Here is a 10,837-nt window from a genome sequence, read left to right as displayed (position 1 = left end):
GGATCTTTGAGTACATAATAAAAGGTCTGAAATACCTCTACTGGTATAACCTCAAGCCCTGGGGTTTTTTCCAGACTGAAAAGATTGAATTGCCTCAAAGTTTCTCCTCTGTAAATTGGCCATCACACAGGTCTGAAGTGGTCAACCCTCAGAGTATCGAATGAGACGAATGTATTATCAACAAATATCGAGCTGTGTGTCGCAGCCGGCCGCGATTGGGAAACCCATAAGATGGTGCACAATTGATCCAGCATCGTCCTTGTTAGGAGAGGGTTTGGCCGGCCGAGATGTCCTTGTACCATTGCGCTCTAGCGACTCCCGTGGCGGGCCACGCGCATGTACGCTGACACGGTCGCCAGTTGTACAGTGTTTCCTCCGACACATTGGTGCTCCTGGATTCCGGGTTAAGCGAGCAGTGTGTCAAGAAGCAGGCTTAGCAGGGCCGTGTTTCCGAGGATGCATGGATCTTGACCTTCATCTCTCCCGAGTCCGTACGGGAGTTGCAGCGATGGGACAAGACTAACTAATAATTGGATATCACGAAATTGTGTAGAAAAAGTGGTTTAAAAAAAAGCACCATGATGATTGTGTCCATATAGCTGCACCATAATATTTTCACTGTTAAGCATAGTATAGCTGCAGCTGTGTAAACCTCCAATTGTCCTAATAATCCACACTAAATCCTCCCACCATATCTAGGTCTCTGTTCACTAAGACCATCTACCTGACTCATGATGCGCCTTTGCATCCTAAGGCAAACCCTTGACTGCCAGAGGGAGACATGGGCAGTCCCATGATAACATAATTAGATTCTGCCACCCTTCACTCAAACATTCAAAGCCCCATAGGTCTAACTTTCACTGTAATAGCTATTGTAAATTGTACAGTGCAGTTAGATTAACAATAATTTAAGCTTTCTGCCCATATCAGATATGTCTATGTACTGGGAAATGTTCTTGTTACTTACAACCTTATGCTAATCACATTAGCCTACGTTAGCAAAACCGTCCAGCGGGGGACACACCAATCCTGTAGATCGGAGGTTAAACTGATTAAAGTTAACGGTAGAACCAACACTAACTGGCTTATGGAAGCACTTCTCTAAGCGAGAAGTATATTTTATATTTCTATATGAGCTATTTATGCTACCTTTTTTATTCTTGATCCTAATGATTAGGCATGGGTGTAAAACAGCCGAGGTGATAGAGCAACAACCCTGGAATAAAAACAAAATGTGTATGGGTGGAAAGAGGGTTGGTTTTACAGGTTTACTCGCTCTGGATTGTCAGTACTGCATGTCTTCTTTGCTATCGTGCCATGGGTGTGTCAGGGTCGATTGTAAGTTAAACTTAGGTATTCCTTTATGGGTAGTGTGATGCCAAAGACACATTTTTACTGGCAGTCAGTAGCGTGTTAGAATCTATGTTCCTTTTTCTTTCCTTTTTGTCGGAATAAAACAGTATATAATGAGGACTACATGAAATATGTCTTGCATGTAATGGGCATAAAGAACTGGATGTGCAATATTTGTATTTCTTTTTCTCTTCATTTTTTTTTTTTTTTTCAAACAATTGGATCCAATGAACTGACATGCTAATAGCCTTGCTAGGACCCTCTAAATATGAGCATGGATCTATAATATTGTGCTGTTATTATTTATATTAATATAATCTATCATTGTAATTAATATTTTTTTCTGACTGTTTTCCATGTTATTTGGTTAGTTCTCTTAAAAAGTACCCTAATTGATATGCAATAGACGAATACCATGTTATTGTTTGAGGAGAGTGCACAGTTATGAACTTGAACATTTATTAATAAACTAATTAGGCACATTTGGGCAGTCTTGATACATACTTTTGAACAGAAATGCAATGGTTCATTGAATCAGTCTAAAACTACACATACACTGCTGCCATCTAGTGGCCAAAATCTAAATTGCGCCTAACCTGGACTATTACATTTTGGCCTTTCTCTTGCATCTCAAAGATGATGAAAAAAACGCATGTTTTTTAACTTTGTATTATCTTTTACAAGATCTAATGTGTTATATTCTCCTACATTAATTTCAGATTTCCACAAACTTCAAAGTGTTTCCTTTCAAATGGTATCAAGAATATGAATATCTTTGCTTCAGGTCCTGAGCTACAGGCATTTTTTTTTTTTTAATTTTTTTTTTTACATGTCCGGTCCTTAAGAGGTTTTAACCAGCCCACCACACACTAATAGAGACAACAACCCTGTTGACAATACGCAATCCATTTGCCAGTGTGTATTGGAACAATAATACGTCTTTTACATTTTTAATACAGATCTCTTTGTTTCTTGTGACCTATAACATCTCTGTTTTGTCATGGAAATGTACAGCTGTGTGTTGACATTGTGTTTCCGAATGACTTCACCAAGAGTATATACTGTACAGTGAAAACAATAGTGGTTCTAGAACGGAACCTTGAGGAAATTACCATGGATTTGTCAGAGGACAAACCACCCACAGAGACAAACTGATATTGTTCCAACAAATAAGACCAAAACCAGGGAAGAACTTGTCCATGTAAACCAATTACGGTTTCGAATCTCTCCAAAAGATTGTGAACGATGGTGTCAAAAGCGGCACTAAGGTCTAGGAGCACGAGAATAGACGCAAAGCTTTGGTCTGACACCATTAAAAGGTCACTTACCACCATCAAGAGTGCGGTCTCAGTACTATGATGGGGTCTAAAACAAGATTGGAGCGTTTCGTAAACATTATTTGTCTTCAGGAGGGCAGTGAGTTGCTGAGCAACAGCTTTTTCAAAAATAATTGAGAGGAATGGGAGATTCGATATAAACCGGTCATCTTTTTTTATTTTCCAGGTCAAGGTTTAGCTTTTTCAGGAGAGGCTTTATTATGGTCACTTTTAGTGAGTTTGTTACAGGGAGCTGTTTATTATGTTCAACATATATGGGCCAAGCACAGGAAGTAGCTCTTTCAGTAGTTTAGTTGGAATAGTGTACAGACAGCTGGAAGGTTTAGAGTCCATTACAATTATTTTTGAATGTTTAGAGAGAAACTGGATAAAACAACTTGAGTGTCTCCATTGAGCCGAGGTCCTGGCCGTTCTGTGCAGATGTAACGGATGTGAAATGGCTAGCTTAGTTAGCGGTGGTGCGCGCTAAATAGCGTTTCAATCGATGACGTCACTTGCTCTGAGACCTTGCAGTAGTAGTTCCCCTTGCTCTGCAAGGGCCGCGGCTTTTGTGGAGCGATGGGTAACGATACTTCGTGGGTGACTGTTGTTGATGTGTGCAGAGGGTCCCTGGTTCGCGCCCGGGTATGAGCGAGGGGACGGTCTAAAGTTATACTGTTACACAGACTCAGGACAACTGAGTTTTGCATATGCATATTCAAAGAGGAGTACGTAATTGGTTTTGTAATGATCATGATATTTTTGTTGAAGAAGTTAATGAATTCATCACTGCTGAAGTGAAGGCCATCCTCACTTGAGGAATGCTGCCTTTTAGTTAGTTTTGCAACATTATAAAAAATAAATGTTGGTGTCAGTCTGACAATGTTTCAAGTAAACACGAAGCCGACCCAGTTGTTGGACAATCAGCAGCAGCCGCACTCCTCGTATCCTTCACCTTTTTCAGATTGCAACCATACCGGTCCAGAATTGTTCTCCATTTTTATTTTCGGTATTGGTGTTCAATTTTTTTGATATCTCCCACCAGCTATTATCTTTTGCATTCCTGTCCGAATACAACCACATCGAAGGATTGTAGAGGTTATCGTATCATCTTACTTCCTTGCACAGATGCTCCTTAAAACTGGATAGACATAATTGTGCGTAGCAAAGGTTCAAATTAAAGCCCAAAAAAGGACGCTTGCAAGTAGAATTGCAAGTAGAATAGCAGTATCAGCAAAGTAGCAGCACGTCCACCTCTTCTGTGTTTATACCATAAGGGATACCAGAAGGGATGTGAGGTAGACACAGGGTTTTTGCAAGGAATGATACAGTTTGTCTCAATTTCCAGGTAACAAAAAACTGCATCGAATGCTGGAGCATATTATAAGGAGCCACGACATTGCAGCACTGCGGTACGCACCGTAAATTTTGTCTCCGTACTGTATGGGTTTCAGAGGAGGCTGGCGGGAGGAGCTATAGGAGGACGGGCTCATTGTAGTCGCTGGAATGGAGTCAATGGAATAGTACCAAACAGAAGGTCTAAGCAGGTCTGGTTAAAACCCTGGATGAGAGACCAAATGGATAGCTGTAGATAGAGCAACTTTCCAGAAGGAGATGCGGCCCAGCCTATAGCTTTTATAGTGGATATATCGTTGAAGATTTGATGTTGTTTTAAAGATACAATTTCAACATATTTTTTACAAGATTTGTCTATGTTGAAAATTGGTTATAATAATAACATAATCCAGTGGCTGAAATTTCACCCTCAACACAACAGTTTATGTTCATTACTTTTTTATGTAATTTGTCACAATTTGTTGACAAATTACATAAAGCACTTAAATGAGCAGGCCTTCATACCCTACCTGGCATCTGTACATTGGCCCAGAATTGACCTTATCGCCTAGCTTGGTCCTATTTTCTCACAGTCCTTAATAAACATGCTCCACTCAAGAAAGTTAGAAAAATAAAAAATAATCGCTACAGCCCCTGGTTTAGCACTGAACTGTCTGAGCTAAAACACCTGCTCTGGCGCAAAGCAAAGGCCTCCCTGATTGTCAACTCTTTAGGGAAACAAGAAACAAGTGCACTCAATCAGGAAAGCAAAAGAAGGATATTAGAAACAACAATTCGCTGCCTGTGGTTCTGACCCTAAGAAGTTTTGGAACACTATGAAAACCTTGGAAAATTTAAACTCACCATTTTATCTACCTACTGCACTTAACTGTGGGAACACTATCACCTCTGACAAAGTCAGAATGGTTGAGAGCTTCAACAAGCACTTTGTCAGGGCTGGCAACGCCTTTCATTCTACTATGCCCACTCCCACGGCCAGCCATGCTGCCACTGTCCCCAGTAGAGGTCTCCCTCAGAGAACCTTCCGCTTCTCTTCCAGCGGACCGTTGCTGGAGGCTCCGGACTGGGGGACCGTCTCTGGAGGCTCCGGACCGTCTCTGGAGGCTCCGGACCGTCTCTGGAGGCTCCGGACTGGGGACCGTCGCTGGAGGCTCCGGACTGGGGACCGTCGCTGGAGGCTCCGGACTGGGACCGTTGCTGCAGGCTCCTTGCCTTGGATCGTCAATACAGGCTCCGGGGCATGGATCATCACTGGAGGCTTCGTGCCATGGATCATCACTGGAGGCTCCGGGCCATGGATCATCACTGGAGGCTCCGGGCCATGGATCATCACTGTAAGGTGAGGTCTGTAAGATGACATACACAAAACACAAAATAACTACCCACAAATCAAGTGGGAAAAACAGGCTACCGAAATATGGTTCTCAATCAGGGACAACGATTGACAGCTGCCTCTGATTGAGAACCACACCAGGCCAAACACAGAAATGGCAAATCATGGAAAAACAAACATAGACAACCCACCAAACTCACGCCCTGACCATACTAAAACAAAGATAAAACAAAATAACTAAGGTCAGAACGTGACAGTACCCCCTCCCCCAAAGGTGCGGACTCCGGCCGCAAAACCTGAACCTATAGGGGAGGGTCTGAGTGGGTGTCTGTCCGCGGGGGCGGCTCTGGCGCGGGACGTGGACCCCACTCCACCATAGTCTTTGTCCGCCTCTTAGCCCGCCTCCGTGGCCTCTTTAGAGCGGCAACCCTCGCCGCCGACCTCGGACCTCGGACCTTAGCCATGGGTCTCGAATGGACGGGAGACTCCGGCAGCACCGGACGGACGGGAGACTCCGGCAGCACCGGACAGGCGGGAGACTCCGGCAGCTCCGGAGAGAAGGGCGATTCCGGCAGCGGCGGCGTGACGGGCGATTCCGGCAGCTCCTGGCTGACGGGAGACTCTGGCAGCTCCTGGCTGATGGGAGACTCTGGCAGCTCAGGACAGACGGGAGACTCTGGCAGCTCAGGACAGACGGGAGGCTCTGGCAGCTCAGGACAGACGGGAGGCTCTGGCAGCTCAGGACAGACGGGAGGCTCTGGCAGCGCTGGGCAGGAGGAAGACTGAAACAAATGAAATTAAACAGTTCTGTAAGGTGACATACACTAAACAGAAAACAACTACCCACAAATCAAGTGGGAAATGCAGGCTACCTAAATATGGTTCTCAATCAGGGACAACGATTGACAGCTGCCTCTGATTGAGAACCATACCAGGCCAAACACAGAAATAGCAAATCATAGAAAAACTAACATAGACAACCCACCCAACTCACGCCCTGACCATACTAAAACAAAGACATAACAAAAGAACTAAGGTCAGAGCGTGACAGTAGGAAGACTGTATAGTACACCTACCTGTTATCTTAGCTAACATTTATGCACCAAATCGGGATAACAGTTCATTCTTTACAAATGTATTTTCTCAATTGCTAAATATGGATACACATCACCTGAATTGTGTACTGTCACCCAATCTGGATCGTAGCTCTCCTAGCGTATCATCTACATCAAAGACGGTACTCGCAATTCAGCTATTTCTTAAGACATAAGCAAATCTGATGCGTGGCGTTTCCGCAATCCCACCGCTAGGGAGTATTATTTTGTCTTGCCATTTCATAGACTACTTTTTCCTAGACAATAGATTTCTACCACTTATCACGGAGTGTGGTTACCAAGCTATAGTAATTTCAGATCCTTTCCCCCTTACTATGATACTACTTATACCAAATACACCGCCTAATTATCACCCTTGGCGGCTTAACTCTACTGCTATCAGATGAAACCTTGGTTGCTTTTACATCATCTCAAATTGATCTCCTACAACAGTATGGGAATCAGTGGAGGCTTATCTAAGGGGCCAAATTATTTAGTACAGTGCAAGATTATGGAAGTGCAATATTCAACACCGAGGAGAACTTACAAATAAAATCTGGGATTTGGATATGGAATATTCACACTCTTCAGACCTACTAAAACAACGTTTGACACTTCAGACAGAGTATCTTCTTTCAACTCGACAAGCTGAGAATCTTATTAGTAAATCTTGATACCGAAATGATGAACATGGAGAGAAATCAGGGAAAATGTTAGCACACCAGCTGCGTCAGAGAACCTCAAATCAAACCATACCTGAGATAAATGTCGAGCTGGGTAACAAATGTATTGATCATTTAGAGGTCAATTCATGCTTTCATAACTTTTACTCACAATTATACACTTCAGAATCCACTGGTAATGCTACCTTACTCCACACCTTCTTTGAGAACTTACAGTGCATTCAGAAAGTATTCAGACCCCTTCACTTTTTCCACATTTTGTTACGTTACAGCCTTATTCTAAAATTGATTACATACATTGTTTCCTCTCATCAATACCCCATAATGACAAAGCGAAAACAGGTTTTTAGATTTTTTTGGAAAATGTATAAACAAACAAAAAACGGATACCTTATTTACATAAGTATTCCGACCCTTTACTACGAGACTCGAAATTGAGCTCAGGTGCATTTGTTTCCATTGATGATCCTTGAGAATGTTCTACAATTTTTTTTAGGGGGTGGATCAGCTTTAATATTATAGATAGATTGTTGCTTCCATCAATGTAATTGTCTGCATCATTTCCAATCCCTCGTGTATTTTGGGGGTAAATATATATATATTAACACATACATACACATAAATATATATACACATACATAGCTTTCTAGAATATACCTTCCTTTATTATTTCCTGCAAACCCTATCACCCCTCCCCCAATTGGAGTAAACTAATAAACAACAACACTTAGGCTTCTACTTCCAGCTTATACATACTATACATATTTTACAGACACAATCTATTTTACAATAGTTATATTTTGTTTGTTTTTAGTCCTAGCCTTCCTCTATTTCTGATGAGATCTGTTTAATTACATTTTTTACAGAAAAGTTGTTTGATTTAGTTGATATTTTGGTAGTTTGGTAGTTGTTTTGATATTTTGTTCTCTTTTTGGGAAACCTGTTTCCATCCTGCACAGTAGGTGGCGGAATGCACATTCAATTGTGCGATCACCAATATACCAAAGAAGAAGAAGAAGAAGTACATGTGAGAGCAAAAACCATGAGGTAGAAGGAATTGTCCATAGAGCTCCGAGACAGGATTGTGTTGAGGCACTGATCTGGGGAAGAGTACCAAAACATTTCTGCAGCATTTAATGAAGGATTGGACCCTTCTTTTGGAAGGGATTGGACCCTTCTTTTCAATTTCCGCCTAAAATGACATACCCAAATCTAACTTCCTGTAGCTCAGGACCTGAAGTAAGGATATGCATATTCTTCATATTATTTGAAAGAAAACACTTTGAAGTTTGTGGAAATGTGAAATGAATGTAGGAGAATATAACACATCAGATCTGGTAAAAGTTCTTTGCCCGCTTTGAGGACAATACAGTGCCACCGACGCGGATCGCCAACAAAGACTGCGTGCGTCCCCCCCTCTCCTTCTCAGTGGCTGGCATGAGTAAAACATTTAAACATGTTAACCCTCGCAAGGCTGCTGGCCCAGATGGCATCCCTAGCCGCATCCTCAGAGCATGCGCAGACCAACTAGCTGGTGTGTTTACAGACATATTTAATCACTACCTATCCCAGTCTGTTGTCCCCACATGCTTCAAGATGGCCACCATTGTTCCTGTTCCCAAGAAGGCAAAGAAAACTGAACTAAATGACTACCGCCCCGTAGCACTCACTTCTGTCATCATGAAGTGCTTTGAGAGACTAGTCAAGGATCATATCACCGCCACCTTAGACCCACTTCAGTTTGCATACCGGACAGGTCCACAGATGACACACTCGCCATCACATTGCCCTATCCCATCTGGACAAAAGGAATACCTATGTAAGAATGCTGTTCATTGACTACAGCTCAGCATTCAACACCATAGTACCCACCAAGCTCAACATCAAGCTGGAGGCCCTGGGTCTCAACCCCTCCCTGTGCAACTGGCTCCTGGGCTTTCTGACGGGCCGCCCCACAGGTGGTGAAGGTAGGAAACAACATCTACAGTTCGCTGATCCTCAACACTGGGGCCTCACAAGGGTGTGTGGTCAGCCCCCTCCGGTACTCCCTATTCACCCACGACTGTCATCAAGTTTGCAGACAATACAACAATAGTGGGCTTGATCACCAACATGAGACAGCCTACAGGGAGGAGGTGAGGGCACTCGGAGTGTGGTGTCAGGAAAACTACCTCTCACTCAACGCCAACAAAACAAAGGAGCTGATCGTGGACTTCAGGAAACTGCAGAGGAAGCACCACCCTATCCACATTGAAGGGACAGCAATGGAGAAGGTGGACATTTTTTACTCCTGGGCGTACACATCACAGACAAACTGAAATGGTCCACCCACACAGACAGTGTGGTGAAGAAGCCGCAGAAAACAGACAGTGTGGTGAAGATCCTCTTCAACCTCAGAAGGCTGAAAAAATCACCACCGGCGGCAAACTTCCTGCCTTCCATGACACCTACAGCACCCGATGTCACAGGAAGGCCAAAAAGGTCATCAAGGACAACAACCACCCGAGCCACTGCCTGTTCACACCGCTATCATCCAGAAGGGGAGGTCAGTGCAGGTGCATCAAAGCGGGGACCGAGAGACTGAAAAACAGCTTCTGTCTTAAGGCCTTCAGACTGTTAAACAGCCATCACTAACATTGAGTGGCTGCTGACAACATACTGACTCAACTCTAGCCACATTAATAATGGAAGAATTGATGTAAACAATTTATCACGAGCCACTTTAAACAATGCTACTTCATACAATGTTTACATACCCTACATTACTCAAGTCATATGTATGTACTATACACTATACCATCTACTGCATCTTGCCATCTTGATGTAATGTATCACTAGCCACTTTAAACATTACCCCTTTATATGTATTCATACCCTACATTACTCATCTCATATCTATATACTGTACTCTATACCATCTACTGCATTTGCTTATGCCGTTCGGCCATCACTCATTCATGTATTTTTATGTACATATTCATATTCATTCCTTTACACTTGTGTGTATAAGGTAGTTGTTGTGAAATTGTTAGGTTAAATTACTTGTTAGATATTACTGAATGGTCGGAACAAGAAGTACAAGCATTTCGCTACACTTGCATTAACATCTGCTAACCATGTGTATGTGACAAATACATTTGATATGATTTTGATTATGAACTTTGATGCATTTCAATCCCAAAATTATAGGCATGACACAAGATAAGATTCCAAACAGATGTAAATAACAAGTATTGCATATCCAGCAAGCTAGCTAGCTAAGTTTACTAGCAAACAGTGAGGTGAAACAATACTATAACAATTTACTGTTCTAAATCTCTAAAATTAGAGCTGGTTTTATTATAAAAATATTTGCCTAAGCATGTCTGATAGACATGGCTGTAGGTAGATACTGTCTGCGTACCTACCTAGGCTCATTTGTACGGTCTGGTCCCTGTGCAAAGGTCGAGGGTTACACCATATTTCTTTCTATTAGGCTAGATATTGTTGTAAATGTAATCTCTGTGTCTGCGCACTTGTACAGTGCATTTGGACCTCTTGACTTTTTCCACATTTTGTTATGTTACAGCCTTATTCTAAAACTGATTAAATGTTTGTTTTCTCTCTGACTTATTTCTACACACAACATCCCATAATGATGCAATTGTATTACAAAAAAAACCTGAAACATCACATTTACATAAGTATTCAGACCCTTTACTC

This window comes from Oncorhynchus mykiss, chromosome 26, assembly GCF_013265735.2.
Source record: "Oncorhynchus mykiss isolate Arlee chromosome 26, USDA_OmykA_1.1, whole genome shotgun sequence".
Taxonomy (NCBI): domain Eukaryota; kingdom Metazoa; phylum Chordata; class Actinopteri; order Salmoniformes; family Salmonidae; genus Oncorhynchus; species Oncorhynchus mykiss.
The sequence above is the reverse complement of the archived record's forward strand: the minus strand, read 5'-3'. Positions refer to the sequence as shown.